We start from the raw sequence: 15,939 nt of genomic DNA on the forward strand, positions 1-15,939 counted from the left end.
TGGATGTGCCCTGTGTGGCTGGACATTTCATTTGTGGTCAGCTAGACATCGAGGGTTAAAATATCCACGGGCAGAAGTCCAAAAAGGCTAACCTTCCTTACTGTTCAAAAGCCCCACTTGCCTCCCAACCCTACCTGGCTGCCCAGTAAGTCCGTGGAGGGGAGATGGTGAGTCAGAGGTCTGGCTTGCTCCCTCCCTTCCCCCAGTTCCCTGCTCAAATGTCACCTCTCTGACCACCTACTGGGAACAGCATGGCCTCATCCCACCTCCCTGGCCTTCTACACCCCCTTACCTTTCTCTGTCCTGAGCGCAGGCCATTACCAAGTCCACACCTTAAATGGCAAAAACCTGAAAGACCTCGATCTTTTGCAAATGTCTTACGGAAGCCTCTAGCTAAGAAACAACACATTTGTGTGGGGAGGTGAAAAATCTGCAGTGACCTCAGCATCGAGAATGCTCACAATTGAAGCAATCTAGAGAATTGTGCTGAGATTGCAAAGCCAGGAGGCCAAGGGGAAGAGGCCATGAGAGCTTTATATTCATAGAGAACCCCAGAGCCAGTCTGGACACCACAGGAAAGGAAAAAGAGAGCCTCTGAGCAGGGAAGAAAAACATGTGGAGGCCTTTTATTGCTTTTGTTCAACTCTAATTACAAAAATCATAAACACGGGCAAAAATCCCCCATAATTAACCACCCAGAGATAACAACTTTTAATATTTAGCTGCGTGCCCTTTTGGTACTGAAGGAGGTGGGCTGGAGGCCACACTTGTTACGTAATAGCCAGCCTTCCTCACTTGGCAACGCAACACAATTATATTCCCAGCCCCGGGCTGGCAGGAGCCTACGATCTGGGTGGGGATGAGTCAGTTAGATTCTCCCCCTTAGATGGTCATGTTGACTCAGGGGCCACTGCGAAGGCAGAAGCCACAGGGAGCAAAAGATGGAACAGCTGCACAAACGTAATGTAGAAAAGGTATTATAATAATAATAACAGCAGCCAACACTCGACACAGAAGTACATGCAGTATTACCTCCCCTGCTGGGGCTGAGGCACAGAGAAGTGGAGTAATCCGCCCGAAGTCACACAGCAAGCACCTGGAGGAGCCTGTTTGCAGCCAGCGTCCTGCTAGTTCCTGCAATCTCCCTGCCTCTCCTAAAGCCCACGGTTGTGCTGTCTCTGGATTCCCACGAGGCCTTCCCGCCTCTCACAGCAAAGCCTCGACTGCCCCCGAGCTAGCTGGAGTGGGTCCCTGTCAACTTCCATCAGACGAAGCCTGACTCTAGCACTGCCCTCACCTGTGACATCAACGTGCCTCTAGCCCGGGCCTGGATTTCCGAAAAAACAACACTCCCGTCCACCATTCTGCCTGCCTGCCTGGAAGTCGGCAAGGGTAGGCACACACATTTCCTGGGGGGCCAAGGATGATGCATGAGGATTAACTATACGAGACCCATTATCAATCACTGAATATACATCACCTGTCCTTAATAGTTTCCTTATTTAGGTCCACCTTTGCTTTATTTGACGTAAAAGAAAATTGATCAGGACTCTCACGCTTTCACTCGTGACCTTCCACGAAATCACCCAATCTCCCAGAGAAGACCCTAAGCTTCAAGGGTGGAGTTTCCCTGCCACTGAAATTTTCAGGGCAGTCACACAAGGCCTGCGGGGGGCTGGCCTTGCTCATCCGTCTCAAAGCCCATCAGCTGCCTTTCAGGTGGTGTTTTCTCCTGACCTTTGATGTTCTGTGTGTCCAGGGCTGGATGACCTAGGTGAGGACTTCCTGCCGGGCGGGGAGAGAAGGGAAGGGAAGGGAAGGGAGGAAACAACACATAGGCATAATCCAGGAGGTGACAGGAGATGGGGGGGGCGGGCAGAAAACATTCTTTTCTTCCTTTTGTCTCCAAAGCCAGGTGACAGAGAGTGGAAAAGGGAAATGTAGATCAAAAAGTAATTTTCCCTTACAAGCTGCGGGGAGGCCGGGGGCTGGGGAGGTAGCCTGCCCTGGGGAGCTGAGCACGCCTGCGTGGTCTCATGGGTGGCTCCGCACAAAAGCGGCGGTTATATTAAAGGTCACGTGGAGCCAGCAGGAGAAGGGTTGACGGCAGCAATGAAGGGGGGCACGAGGAAGGCCGTCATGGGGGGGCGGGGGCTGGCTCTGATTAAGAAGTTGTCCCAAGGGGGGCAGAGGCTAGTCATTCAAGCCAGCAGGTGATGCCTCTGACACCCACCCGGGACCCCTTGGGCTGGAAAATGCTGCCTTTTGTCTCCGAGGCCCAAGAATTTCCTGGGTCCCATGCAAAGATCAATGGCGAATCAATAAAACACTGGCTTGTATGAGAAACAATTACCAGCAAGCCAGAGAAACAGCACTGGGAGACCTCAGCTCCTGTCTCCCTGCCAGTGGGTGGGAAGGTTGCCAAACTCTCAGGGATCAGGTAGCTGGAGAATGACCTAAGCTCCCAGGTCAGGCTAATTCATCATCATCATCATCATCATCAGTTACTTCTATACAGCTCGTGATCTTATTAAATTCTCTCAACAAGCTACACACAAGTGCTGTTATTACTCCCATTTTACAGTTGGAAACACTGAGGCTCAGAGAGGTTAAGTCGCCAGCCCAATAGCACTTCCAGGGATGAGCAGAGTCAGGGCATAACCCCAATCTGTCTGACTCCAAAGCCTGTGCTCTAAACCATGATACTTAACCAATATAACCACATGATTATTGAGGGCCTACTATGCGCAGGGCCATGAACGCTTTGGTGGGGTTTGGGCAACTCATTCCTTCTCTCGGGGCCTCAACGTCCTCATCTGTCGCGTGGAGAGTTATCATCTAGGAGTGAGGTTCTGGGTATCAAGTGATACTGTTGGCATTCATTTGGAGATCCAAGTCAACATCCACTTGGAAAACGGAAAGGAACTCAGTGTGTGTAAGAAGTCATCCCTCTCCACCCAGTCAGAGTCCCAAACTGAGATGAGGTCAGGCTATTGGGTTTGCCACTGAGCCTGGAGTGGAAAACAAAACATGAAGGCCACAGGGTGGGAAAATGGGGATGGAAAATTACAGCTAACCCAACAATAACCAAATACATACAGCATTAAATAATAGGCAAGGCTCAAACCATGAGGCCTCTGACCCTTGCCTGTTATAGCCCTCACTAGGGTTGCTAGTAAGGCTGGCTGGCTGCCTAGGAAGGTTGAGAAGTATCCACCTCAGCAGAGCCCAGGTCTGCAGAAAAAAAAACTGTTTCCCCCTGAACAATGGAAGAAAGTACCTTAGGAGGTAAAGAGGTGGTAGAGCGAGAGTTGGGGAAAGTGTGTGTGTGTGTGTGTCCGCATGCACGCACGCCTGCTCATAACGATCTTTAACATTAGAAAGCTCTAAAACTTTTATTTATTTTGGCTTTTAAATATACCTTTAATGCCATTTTAATCATTTCTTCCTGACCCAGTAACATCTATGAGACTTGATCTTGCAAACAACGGCTTTGTCAGGGACAACAGGTGCCCAAGTCACTGCCCTTCAGCTCACCCTTGGCCGTGGCCTCAGTGGCCCGGGCACACTGACACCACTCAGCTACGAGCACCTGCCCAGAACCCAGGACCTCTCTGCCTTCTGACTTAATGCTTTTTCTAAAGCTCAGAAACCTGCTCAGCCTCAGGCAGCTGCATCCCCGACAGTGCAGGGCAGTTAACACCCTCAGGTCAACCCTCAGATGGGCTACAGAGCCAGTGAACAAATACCTCAGCTTCCCTGCCTCCGAGTCAAATAGAGGCTTCTGGGAGGCAGTCTGCACACCTCTCAGATGCCTCGTGGAGTCGAGCCCCACTGCCTGCAGCAACAGCCTGTAAATAATGGATTCCTCATTGACGTCTCACTGTTTCCTGACTTCAGTCTCCCTGCTCCCTTACTTCTGTCTCCTGGAATCAGCTCCTAGATGAACAACCTGCCCCCAAGTATATAAGTCAGGGTTCGGCTTTGGAGGAATCCAAAAGAAGACCCCCAAGCACGTGTCCTTTAGGAATATCGCTTCCACGGCAGGTGCATCAGTCAGGTGCATCGAACGATCAAAGAAGCAGGCCCACTGGGAGGTGGATGCGTATTTTAAAGAATCCGTCCCAGGCCTGTGACCTTACTCAGTTGCGATTGATTAAAGTCTCTGTGAGGCTGTGGCTGTCTTTGCATCCGATGCTAGCGTTTGAAATCTGCAGGGCAGGCGGTCCCGAAGGGCAAATGGATGTGAAGTGGGGGAGAGCAGGGACAAGCTGGAATCTGTGAGCACAAACTAGAGTCCGCAAGGACCTTGATGGTGTGGGCGCCCTTCACCAAACACACACCTGGCCTGGGAGTCAGTGGACCTGAAGGGGGGCCCATGGGAAGCTGGCCCCACACAATGAGGTGAACCCGAAAGAATATGTGTGAGCTACAAAAGTGCCTTAGCTTGACCTACAGAACGGGAAAAAAAAAAAAAAAAAAAAAAGGCTGCTGCTTCACTTCAGCTTTTCAAGTCTCTCCCAGAAAGCACAGCAGGGAGGGCATCCTGGGAAACACAGCTCGGCCAGCTGAGTAGGCACTTTACAAAGCCACCGCAGCGGGTGAAGGGTTCCTGCATTGGAAAGCATCAGAACTGGGCCAGGCTTGACCTCAGGACCAGTTGTGTTTGGACATGTCTCGCAATGACTTGCAAACGTTGTAAAAGCAGCCTCCTCTTAGATGCGGGCGGAGCTGCTGCGGTCAGTGGAGCGGGGCACTGCACACCTCCAGAGGGCTCCATCTGAATGGGGTATGACTTGGACGGCACCCCTTGGAGCTGGGCCCTCCGTGAAAAGCGACCACACCCACCCACAAGACCTTCGGCTGGCGACAAGAGGGAGGCATGTCCTAGAATAGACTCCCAGCCCATCTGGAGCACCCATGTTGATTTGGGGGGTGGGCTTATCTTGGCCAACAATGAGAGTGTCGTTACGCATAAGGCCAGAAAGGAGGCGCCAGGATTAAGAGGGGACAGCCAGGTGGGTCCCTGGAGTAATGGCAGTACAAGAGGGCAAGAGGTGAAGTCCGAAGAGGTTGCCTAAGACAGCAGGGAGAAGCGGCACCTGGCTCTGAAACCGGGTAGGGAGCCGAGCCCAGGGGAGCAGAGGCGCAGGGGGGTACTCCCTGAGGGGAGGCTCCAATTTGTTCCAGGAATTGTTGTCTGGACTGGATCAGGCCACCTGGGTCCGGGCGCACTCACATTAACTTCAGCCACGGAGGACCTCAGTGTGGACGTGTCTAAGGGCTCTGGAAATGCCGGAGTCGAGACAGAAAGATAGGGCTGGATTTGTAACTGGTGCCCACTTGTGGTTTGCTCTTGCCCAACATCCATTCTCTCTTGTTCTAACATCATAGCAATTTCCTTCGTGGAATAACTCTCCTCCGGGCTTAGGCAACAAGCCACCCAACTCAAGATAAGGAAACTGAGACTGGCAGACAGGTGAAGTGACTGGCCCGGTGTCACACAGCATGGTGAAGCCCGATTAAAACACACGATGCTCTGGGAGTCCACCGCCAAACAATGGTGTGGGGACCCCAGATTGCAGGGCTGGGGCAGCTTTGGGTTGCAATTCAAACAGAAACGGAAATTTGTTTTCTCACCTGTGTTCACTCTCTGTTCAGAGAGTCAACACCTGCACAGCACAAGCAGGGAGAGAACTTAAGCTCATCAAATCGCTAATTCTCGCCCTCCTGGGCTGCCCCCCACGTGGCCTGCAGTCAGCACACCCGTTACCTACTGCATCTAATTTTATGCCACGCCACAATTTATTTCTGAAATTCCTTTCCTTGTTGGATAACGGCCGCTCTGGAAAAGCTCCATTGATTTCTTGATGGCAGGTTTACCGGGGCTGAGTCAGCCCAGCCCTCCACCAACTGGAGTCTCCATTCAGATCTTTATCTCGTCGATTCCCAGCTTGAAAGACTACATTTAGTTAAGGCCGTAGGGATGGGTCCTAAGGGCTGCATTCATACTTCTGATGAAGCAAAATTAGAAACTGCTTTAGGTTTTAACAACCACTGTGTTCACTGTGCTGATTTATACATACACAGAGGAGACAGGACGAAAATGGAGGTGATGTTGGTATTGCAGCCTCAGGACGTGCAGGGCAGAAAACAGACGGAAAACCTGAACTTTGACCTGATGCTGACCTTGTGCACCTATGCTAAAGTGCTCAGCACCCCCAAATTGGGGGGAAATATCCTCTGTTTTCCTTAGGACACCACAGACTCGTCAATAACATGGATAGTCTTCAGTAGAAAAATACTTGAGAACAGATGATCATTACCCATGTGACTCCAGGCCCTGCCTTCAGACACAACGGGGTCCTCAAATCTTGCTTCCTCGCCTGGGCGGTGGGGCTCAGCAGTTGAGCATCGACCTACAATCAGGGAGATCTCGGTTCGATTCTTGGTCAGGGCTCAATCCCCAGCGGGAGGTGTGCGGGAGGCAGCCGATCAATGACTCTCTCTCATCATTGATGTTTCTCTCTCCCTCTCCCTTCCTCTCATATATTAAAATAAATAAATAAATACATACATACATACATACATACATACATACATAAATACATAAATAAAAATCTCGCTTCCTCCAAGAATCTCTCCATCGTATTTCATTGCTTTCTTCATTCAGAAAACATTCATCGAGCAGGTACTGGAGACGTGAATTAGTTCGCCCACACTTATACTGTCTGTTTAGCCAACCCGCCCATACCTCCTGTGCTCGGCAATTTGTTTGGTCCATCTGACATGCTCATGGTCTACCTTTTTGGGGGGTTTTTCCTGCTCCAGCCATTGCTGCAGCAAATCACCTGCTCACAGGTGCACACCTTGCTTTAGCTGCACCACGTACCTCTTGCTTTCTGCTCTAGGGTTTGACCTCAGAGGCATTCTGGTGCACGTACAACACTGAAAATGAGATGGAGGTAACACCCCTTGGGCAAGCCATGTGCCCATGGAGCAGGGAAAGCCAGTTTGCGAAGCGGAAAGAGACATCCTGAAGCCTTGGAAAGACACAGAGGAAAGCTGCTGGGTTCCTGGGTATTTACTACTTTTGTTTGTTTGTTTGTTTGTTTGAGTTCCTTGCCAGCCTGGCTCCCCTTCCCATCCTCGGGTCCTCTGACCCTTTTGGCCTCTCAATCAATTCTTTTTTCTGCTTTTACTAGTTGGAGCGGGATTCTGTTACTTGCAACCAAAGAGTCTCTAAATCAGAACATGTTCTTAACACGGCCATGCTCCGTGCTCGGCTCCGGGTGTGCAATGAGCAACAAGGCACAGCCCCTGCCTCCAGGGAGGCTTAACACCTCACCGCCTGGCAGAAAATCAGGTAACATCGCACATTTCCTACGCCTCCAGAGAGCTAATCTTTTTCACCTGAGACCTTGTATATTACCCCAAATAATTAACGAATCCGTTCACATAACTGCAAGTAGATGTGTTAAAAAACAACAAGGTAAGGACATTCCAGGCAGAGGGGAAGGGACTCGCAAAGGCCCTGAGGCAGGAATGGATGAAGGCATAAACAAATGACTGGACTCCAAGTAAGACACCTCTCCCTGACCCCTGAGTCTCGTCTGTGACTCTCAGGTCTCTAGCTGCACAGTGAGTTGGATTTAATTACTTTGGGGGAAGGCAATCAGCTGTTTTTATAAGCTCCCGAGCAATTCTGATGCACAGAGAAGGTGGAAAATGACTGGGTTAGGTGGACATTGAGGTGGCAGAACTGACATAAAAAGGAAGCGAGTGTGATAGGGAAATGTGATGACAGGGTAGCTCCCAAACCTTGGATCGATTCCTTGGTTCCTTTGACCATAGTCCATTTCCAGGCGACAGTCTCCCCAATAGTTAGGTGCCTCCGTTGGGCGTCCCTTTGTCACAGAATTGATTGCCCTATGTTTTATCTGTATTTACATATGTCTCCCTCAGTAGTCTGGGGACAATCTGAGTCTGTGCCATACTCACTGTTTCATTCAACAAATATCTACCGATCTCTGTGACGCACGCTGCTGTAGGCGCTGGGGACGTAACAGTGGAGAAAGGCGGGCCTGCTCTCAGGGAGCGCACGTCACCGAGGCCGGAGGGGACGCAATAACCTCGTAAAGTACACAGTGTGTCGGCCAGTGATAAGTGCTCTCGTGTGATGGGGAGCCGAGGGAAGCCGCTGTGTGGTTTTAAATAGAGGGATGAAATGACCTCACTTTTAAAAGCATCATCCCAGACTCTGGGTTAAGAAGAGAGCGTGAGGAGGCAGGTGCCAGAAGGGCATGTCATGGGGCTGTGTCAATTAACCACGTGACACGTGACGGTGGTTTGGATGACATGGTAGCAACGGAGACAGTGAGAAGTGGTTGGATTTTGGAGATGTTTTTTAATAGCTTTAAGATGGAACTGGCATTCAATGAAACCGCAAATAAACTTGAAAATACACCTTTATCAGCTTTGCCATATGTATACACCTGTGAAATCATCGCCGCAATCAAGGTAATGAACCCACTTGCCCCCCCACAGAGTCTCCTCGTGCCCCCTGGTAACCCCTCCTGCCCCCCCCATCCTGGGCGACCACGGATATGCTCTGTGTCACTATATAAATTTTCTGAAATGTTACAGTAATGGCATCTTGCGGTGTTCCTTTCTGTCTGGCTTCTTTCACTCAGCATAATTATTTTACGATGCACTCACACTGCTGTGTGTACCAACGGCGCACCGCTTTTTATTTGTGAATAGTGCCCCATTGTGTGGAAGTGCCACAGCTTGCCCGTCCAGTGACCTGCTCCTGGACATCGGGGTTATTCTCCTGATTCTGGTAATATGTTAAAGGCAGAGCTGAAAGAATTTGCTGGTGGATAGGCTGCGACATATTATAGAAAGAGCAGTCACCGACAGGCCCGGCCTCCTCACCTGAACTGGGAAGACAAAGTTGCCGGGTGCCGAGATGGGGAACAGGCAGGGCTAGGGTGGTGGGAAACCTCTAACTCCCAGTGCACGGCCTGGCACGTAGTAGGAGCTCAATAACTGTTTGTTGAAGAAAGTCCTAGAATAAAAGGAAGAAGTGTACATTCGGTGCGGGATGCTGGTCATTCAAACCCCAAGAGTCAAGCCGAGCGACACGTTCTCTCCCTTACGGCGCTCCCAGCTCGCTCCTGAAGCCCGGGCAGCCCGATCACGATCACGCAGGGTCCTTGGGCACAGAGGGAGTGGGAGGCAGATTCAATTAGAGCAGGATCGAGGCTCTCCGACGGCTTCGGGGCTGGGAAGCATTGTTTTCTCCCCAGCATGGGGCTGAATGCACAACTGTCCTCTTTGGTTTCTGAACAATAAGCTTCCAAATTACTCTCCGCCTGGCGGACCCACTTGAGATCCACGAGCCACTCTGAAGTCTCCTCCCTCTCTCCCACTTGCCCTGTACTTGAAATGTGCCTCATTGACTCTTCACCGGGGCTGAGCCCTGGTGTGAACTGTTATTAAAAGCGGCAAAATTTTTAATGGCCCAAGGATAATGACAGAGCCATCCATAAAAAAATAAATACAAACAGCCCATTAACATAAAGGAGGGAGGGCGGGCCGGCTTCACAGATGCTCAAATACTCAAAGAAATGGAAATTCCTACAGTCTTGAGAGGACTTCTTTTGCCTATCAAATTGGTGTGATTCAAACAAATGCAAATAAGCTAGCGGGCGTGTGAGAACACAGGCGGGACAGTGCTTTGCCGGTGGGAGTACAAATTGGTACAAGCACTCTGGAGGGAGCTTAAAAAAGGGCTCATAGTCTTTGATCCAAAAGTTCTGCGTCTAGGGGTCTGTCCTGGGCACCTGGTTGTGTGTCTGTGGGGATATCCGTCACACCGTTACCTGTAATAGAACCAGTACCAACAGCCTTGATGTGTCAAGGAACTGGACACTGCCCATAACGGAAGAAGAGAGAAACGCATCGTGTATATTCACACGTCGAATTACGCAGCAGTGAAAATGAACAGGCCGGTAACACACGCAACAACGTGGGCGGATGTTTCAAAGATAACATTAAATGAAAGAAGGCAAACCAGGCAAACTTAAACTAGATTGTTCAGGGATGTAACTATAAGTAGTAATGAGGCTCTAAGAAAAGGCAACAGATAGTTAGCTCCCGGGAGGAGGGAGGGGGTGCGCACAGGGGGCTCCTGGAGCCTGGCGATGTTTTACGTCTTGCCCTGAGTGGCAATTACGTGGGCACTGAAATTGATATCGTTCGTTAGCTGTCTTTTCCCAACCTTGGTCATTTTACCACCCACCAAGATCAGGACATGAAATTCTTTCCTTCAAAATTTACGATGGACCCACAACTCAGAGCCGTTCGGCCATTTGTATCTCAAGGTTCTAACATGATTGGCATGAATAATTTGTCCTTAAGATTTTTGCTCTTCGACCATCAGAAGATCTAGATGCTGAATGGGCCCGACTTTGATAGGATTGGCCCGGAAGATAACAGGGAAGCCCCATCTCCAAATTTGCTGAAATTCAGCATCTGAGAGAGAGAGAAAGAGAGGGAGAGAGAGAGAAATAGCCAATATAGCTTGCTGAAGTTCTGCTCTTTAAGCTAATTAGTTAAATAAAAATGTGCCCGAGTTTGGGGAAGGGGTGGAAGAGAGGAGGCGAATGCCAGAGAAACAGGGGATCACAGATCCAGCCCTGATACACGGAGCTCTGCTAAGTGCTAACTGAGCACTGTCTTTGACATTGAGGTGGCATGAGAAGCGAGGCCGTTCGGCCTTCAGAGACTCACAGGGCGAGCGAGGGTGAAATCAGTCCCTTTGGGGGAGCGAGAGAAAAGCCTGGAGAGAAAGGACACGAGGGTAGGTGTTCCTTCCCTGAGCCACTATTTCTATTCTAGCCCAGTTCAACAAGGGTCAGAGAGCCCCTGGTACCCAGAGTGAAGGAGCCGCTTCCTTCTTCCCAGCAGGCCGAAGGTCAAGCGCGTGTCAGTGCTTCTAGAGCCTTCTGCTGGGAGGCAACAACCCCGCCAGCCAGTCCAGGGGAACAATCGGGCTCTCTCTTGTCAAGAGGATGTGCAATCCCAAGCACTCTCCAGGTCGGAGACGCTCTGCACCTCTTTCAGAAGCTAGCGCCGTTCATTGTGATTATCATTAATTAAAACAAGAGCAGCGGCAGCCACAGTGAGGATGATCATTATGAAATTCACCGAGGGCTCAAGTGTCAGATGCTTAACTTGCATTACTGCATTTTCTCCCAGAACAAAATAGGCAGTGTTTGAAGGTATTATTAACTCCCATTCCACTAATGAGGAAACGGAGGAAGGGAGAAGTTAAGTGGCTTGGCCAAGGTCACACGGCTGGTGGGTGGCCAAGTTTGTGTTAAAACCAGGACCAGGTACGAGATACCACGTGGCTGCCGCCGCGGGGCAGGTCCATCCTTCACGGGGGAGCCCTGTTCTGCTCACCCCAGAAGCACTGGTCTGTGAGTGAGGGGATCTCCACACAGAGCGGGGAGTGCAAAGGGGCCGAACTGGAGTGATGTTAAATTATTTTGGTGACCTCTTCTCTGACAATGATTGTGAGACTTAAGGGGTTGGCTAAGCATCTTGAGATCCTTGAGATGGGTACCTGACTGCATTCCCGGTGCAACTGTGATTTATACAGCAGTCTCCACCCTCTCTTCCATGGTGGCCAGGGTCCTGTGCATTGAAATTGCTGGGGATAGCGGGGGTGGAAGGGAAGATCTTGGGCTCCATCAGGTAACCAGAGAAGGGGTGCGCGTGCGAAAGGCAACCAACTGCTGTGCCTCTCTCACACGGATGTTCCTCCCCCCCCACACACACACATTCCTCTCCCTCTGAAAAGCAATGGAAAAAATATTCTCAGGTGAGAATTAAAAAAAAAGAAAAAAGCTTTAATTAGCATCTTCATAATTTCAACAAAAACAAACTCCAAATAGGCGCAGGTGTTGTCCAAGGTACTGAACACAAATAACACAGGAGCCCTGCCCCAAGGAATCTAAGTCCAAGAGGGGAGCAGACTCAAACAGTGCTATGTGCAAAAAATTGTGGCTGGAGGAAGCCCAGGAGGCTGAAGAGGACAAGTCTCAGGAAAAGCTCTGCAGAGGAAGGTCCCTAAGACCTGAATCCTGAGGCTGTCAAATCACATCGGTGATGTGGGCCCTGGGAGAGAAAACCATTGATCACCCATATGAAAAAGAGCAATTTTGGGAAGGGCTAGGAGTCCATTCTCATGTGTATTCATGCTGATGACACTGAAAATTGATTGAGCACTTACTACATGCCAACATACTTGACTCCCCTTTAGAATCACAGCAAACATGCAAGGCAGGTCCCAGATGATCACCCCAACTGACCGATGAGGAAACGGCCTGGAGAGTGACTTGCTCAAGGTGGCAAAGCAGAAAAAGGCAAGGCCAGGGCTAACACCTGAGCAGGTAACCCCAGTGTGCTTGCTCTTAGTCGCTGCTCTATTCTCCGTCTCGCACCAAATCACTGAAGAGTTTGGGAAGAAGGTGAAGACGCTAGAGAAGGAATGGGGTACAGGCCGGGGGATCCTGGGAGCGTGGCTCTATGTGCACAATCCCGACGAGCCTGTGAGGCAGGTGCAGTTACCGTTCCATTTTATAGAGAAGGACCCTGAGGCCCCCAGTGGTGAGCGGATGTCCTTCTCAACAGCCGCATCCACGTAAGCTCCAGTTCTGGGTCCCCACCGCCCAGGCCCCCGATCGCCTGCTCCGGAAGCTGGAACCCCCCCTTGCTCCCAGGCCTCTGCGGGGAAGCCTTCGCTGCTGCCGGCCTAGCTGATGAGCCATCTCGTCTCTGCCCGGGAAATGCAGCAGCCATGCACCAGCAGCCCCGAGCCCCGGAGGAGGCGAGGCCGCTGATGATATGAGTCTGTTCTGGTGTCTGCCCAGACTCCAGCAGACAGATGGGGACGAGACGGGAATCCCAAATCCAAATCACTGAGTGTGGTGCCCAAAAGTTGACATTTCTGAAAAGTGGTGATGGGGGCCTGGCTCTGGGAAGAGAGCACAGGAAAGGGGTGCGGGAGGGCAGGAGAGCTGGCAGTGGGACACAGGGGAAGAGTCCATCCTTTTGTCTCTCAAGGCAAAAGTCAGAGATGAGCGGCCGCTGACCTAGGTTTAAGTCTGAGGAAGGGCTGGCATGAAGAGTCAGCTTTGTAGATGGGAGGAGCCCAGAGTCCAGGCAGAGAACACGGGGTGTGAAGCCTTACCCTTCCTCCTGGGTAAGCACCAGGGCTTGTACTAACGTGACTCTTTTCATAATTAATTGGCTCAATCCTCAAAACAGTCCCATGAGCTAAAGGTCTCCATCATTTCCATTTTACAGATGAGGCAACTGAGACTCAGTGGCAACTCGAGTTGGAAGAGAGAGGGCTTGAACCCCAACATATGCCCTTAGCTACGATTTCATGCAGCCACAAGGGAAAAGACGTCATTGCAGCAGCTGCCCCTTACTGAGCACATATCATCCCACGTGCTCTCATTAATCCTCCCAGAGCTGGTCTCATCGGCCCCATTTTACAGATGCGGCAACTCTGGAGATCGGCAGCGATGTGCTCGTGGTCCTGCGGCAGCCGGGATTCCACCCAGGTCAGGCTGACTTGGAGCCCATGGGCGTGGCCACCACACTTGGTTCCCTGTCTGGGGAATCACGAAGACCACCCGGGAGAGTGCTAAACAGCTGGACATCCTGATTCCCATCTTGGAGCTGGGCTGGAGCCTGCCCTGGGAATGCGTATGCTTGAAATACAACCTCGGTGGCTCTAATTATGTCAGTTGCCAAAAGCAACACGTTAGAATTGCACGAAATAACAAAGGAATGTTAGGAAACCTTAAAGTGCTAGAAAAATGCTGTAATGTGTGATTATAACTCTGACATATTCATTATTATCATTAATGAGGAACCGCTGTAAATGTTGGCGCATCGGTAAACGTATGCTAAGTTCTAACGAGCATAATGGTGGGAGATGGGAGACACGGTGACTGACCTCAAGAAGCTAGAAGTCCAGTAACGGAGATAAAGGGTAGGTTGTTGGGGGGTTGGTTTTTGTTTTTCAGGAGTGTGTTGCTAGGAGAGTGTGTCAAGAAAGAACAAGAGAACCCAGGCTACTGTCAGCTCGTAAAGGCAGTGGGCTTCCAGTCACCCAGTGCAGAGCCGGAGGATGCTAACTTGGGGGATCCCGAACCCACACCATCAGGGTGAGGAAGGGTGGGGATATTCTAACCAGAGCGAGGAGCGGCTATAGTAGGCTATGAGCTTAGCATCTAGGCACGGAGGTGGGGGATTCTGTCCGAAAACAGGACAGACAACATTAATGATTTACTAGCTCCTGACAGTGTAGAAATCACCCAATTGTCATCAAGATAGACAAGAAAAACAAACACTCCAAGCGAGTTAGAATTAACTCAAATCTAAGTAATGTACATAAGTAATGAGGTTTCCATGAACTAGTGTCAGGGTTAGGGTTAGGGTTAGGGTTAGGGTTAGGGTTAGGGTTAGGGTTAGGGTTAGGGTTAGGGTTAGGGTTAGGGCTGTGCTTGGCTAGTGTTCTAACAGGAGAGTCAGAATTCCCATGAAAGGGGAAAGAAACGAGTGGAGTGTGGTGCGATTGCAGCAGGCGTGATTTAAGCCGAACTCCTGGAACGATTCTATTTAGAGAGACTGCTGCTCCTACCAATAGCATTTCCATGACCCTTGTCCTAACTGGAGCAACTGGCTCCTTCTCAGTTCAGCTGTCTGCTCTGAATCCCAACTGATATCTAAAAAAAGGAAAGGACAGCCCAGCCAATGTGGCTTAGTGGTTGAATGGTGACCTATGACCCAGGAGATTGCAGTTTGATTCCCGGTCAGGGGACATGCCTGGGTTGTAGGCTCGGATCCCTAGTAGGGGACGCGCAGGAGACAGCCAATCCAGGTTGATGTTTCTCTCTCCCTCTGCCTCCCTCTCGCTGTAAAATTTTTTTTTAAAAAGGAAAGGACAGAAGACTCTAGAAGGCCCACTTGGAAACAATCCTGTGCTGAGTGTTTTCTCTAGCGTGATCTCATTTAATCCTAACAATGCTGTAAAGTGAGATTATTTAAAATTGTTCCCATTTCCCATCTGAGACAACCAAGGTTCAGAGCCCACTTGAAACTCTGTCAGCTGAATTCCCAAACCTGGCTGGCACCCGGGACCACCTGGGGACCTTTGCGGAATGTCCGCCCTGGAAGACTTTGATTCTGAGGCGGCCTGGGGAAAATGCATTTTTAATAGGACCTCAAGCAATTACGATGCAACTAGTCTGTGGCTTGACTTGCTTTGGGATAACGGATTAAGATGTCGCTGTCTTCTGGAGCAGATCAGAGAGATCCTGCTTCCCATATCTTTTCGAGACTAACTGCTTCTTATTTTCTTCATGTCCTTGACACCCTGCCCAACACCTGCCAAAAAGCAAGGGCTTAATAAGAGTTATCGACGCACTAAATGAATTGAGAAATGGGTGGGGGATGGATGGAGGCATGCGTGCCTGCAGGGAGGGAGGGAGGAAGGAGGTAGAAGGTGGGGTAGGGATGGGAAGAGAAGGGAGGGAGACATCAAGCCGGGGGTTCCTAGGGCTTGGCATTTACCCACAAACTGGCATCGAGTCCTCAGGAGCATGTTTTAAATGTCACAGATATAAAATAAGGGGCACTATCTTAGCCAGTAAGCAATCCAAGACGAGATGTCTGTATTTACAGGATGCACTGAAGCCCTTGCCGACGACTGGACGGCACAGGCAGGGGCTGGGGCGAGGGGAGGGGAGCCTGTGCCGCGCACGAGAGGGGGACGGACAGTTGGCGCTGTGCCTCCCCGTGTGACTACTCCCCAGGCCTGGGCATTAACCTACAGCCACGGCCTCTGCAGAG

Source organism: Miniopterus natalensis, chromosome 20, assembly GCF_054644295.1.
Source record: "Miniopterus natalensis isolate mMinNat1 chromosome 20, mMinNat1.hap1, whole genome shotgun sequence".
Classification (NCBI taxonomy): Eukaryota; Metazoa; Chordata; class Mammalia; order Chiroptera; family Miniopteridae; genus Miniopterus; species Miniopterus natalensis.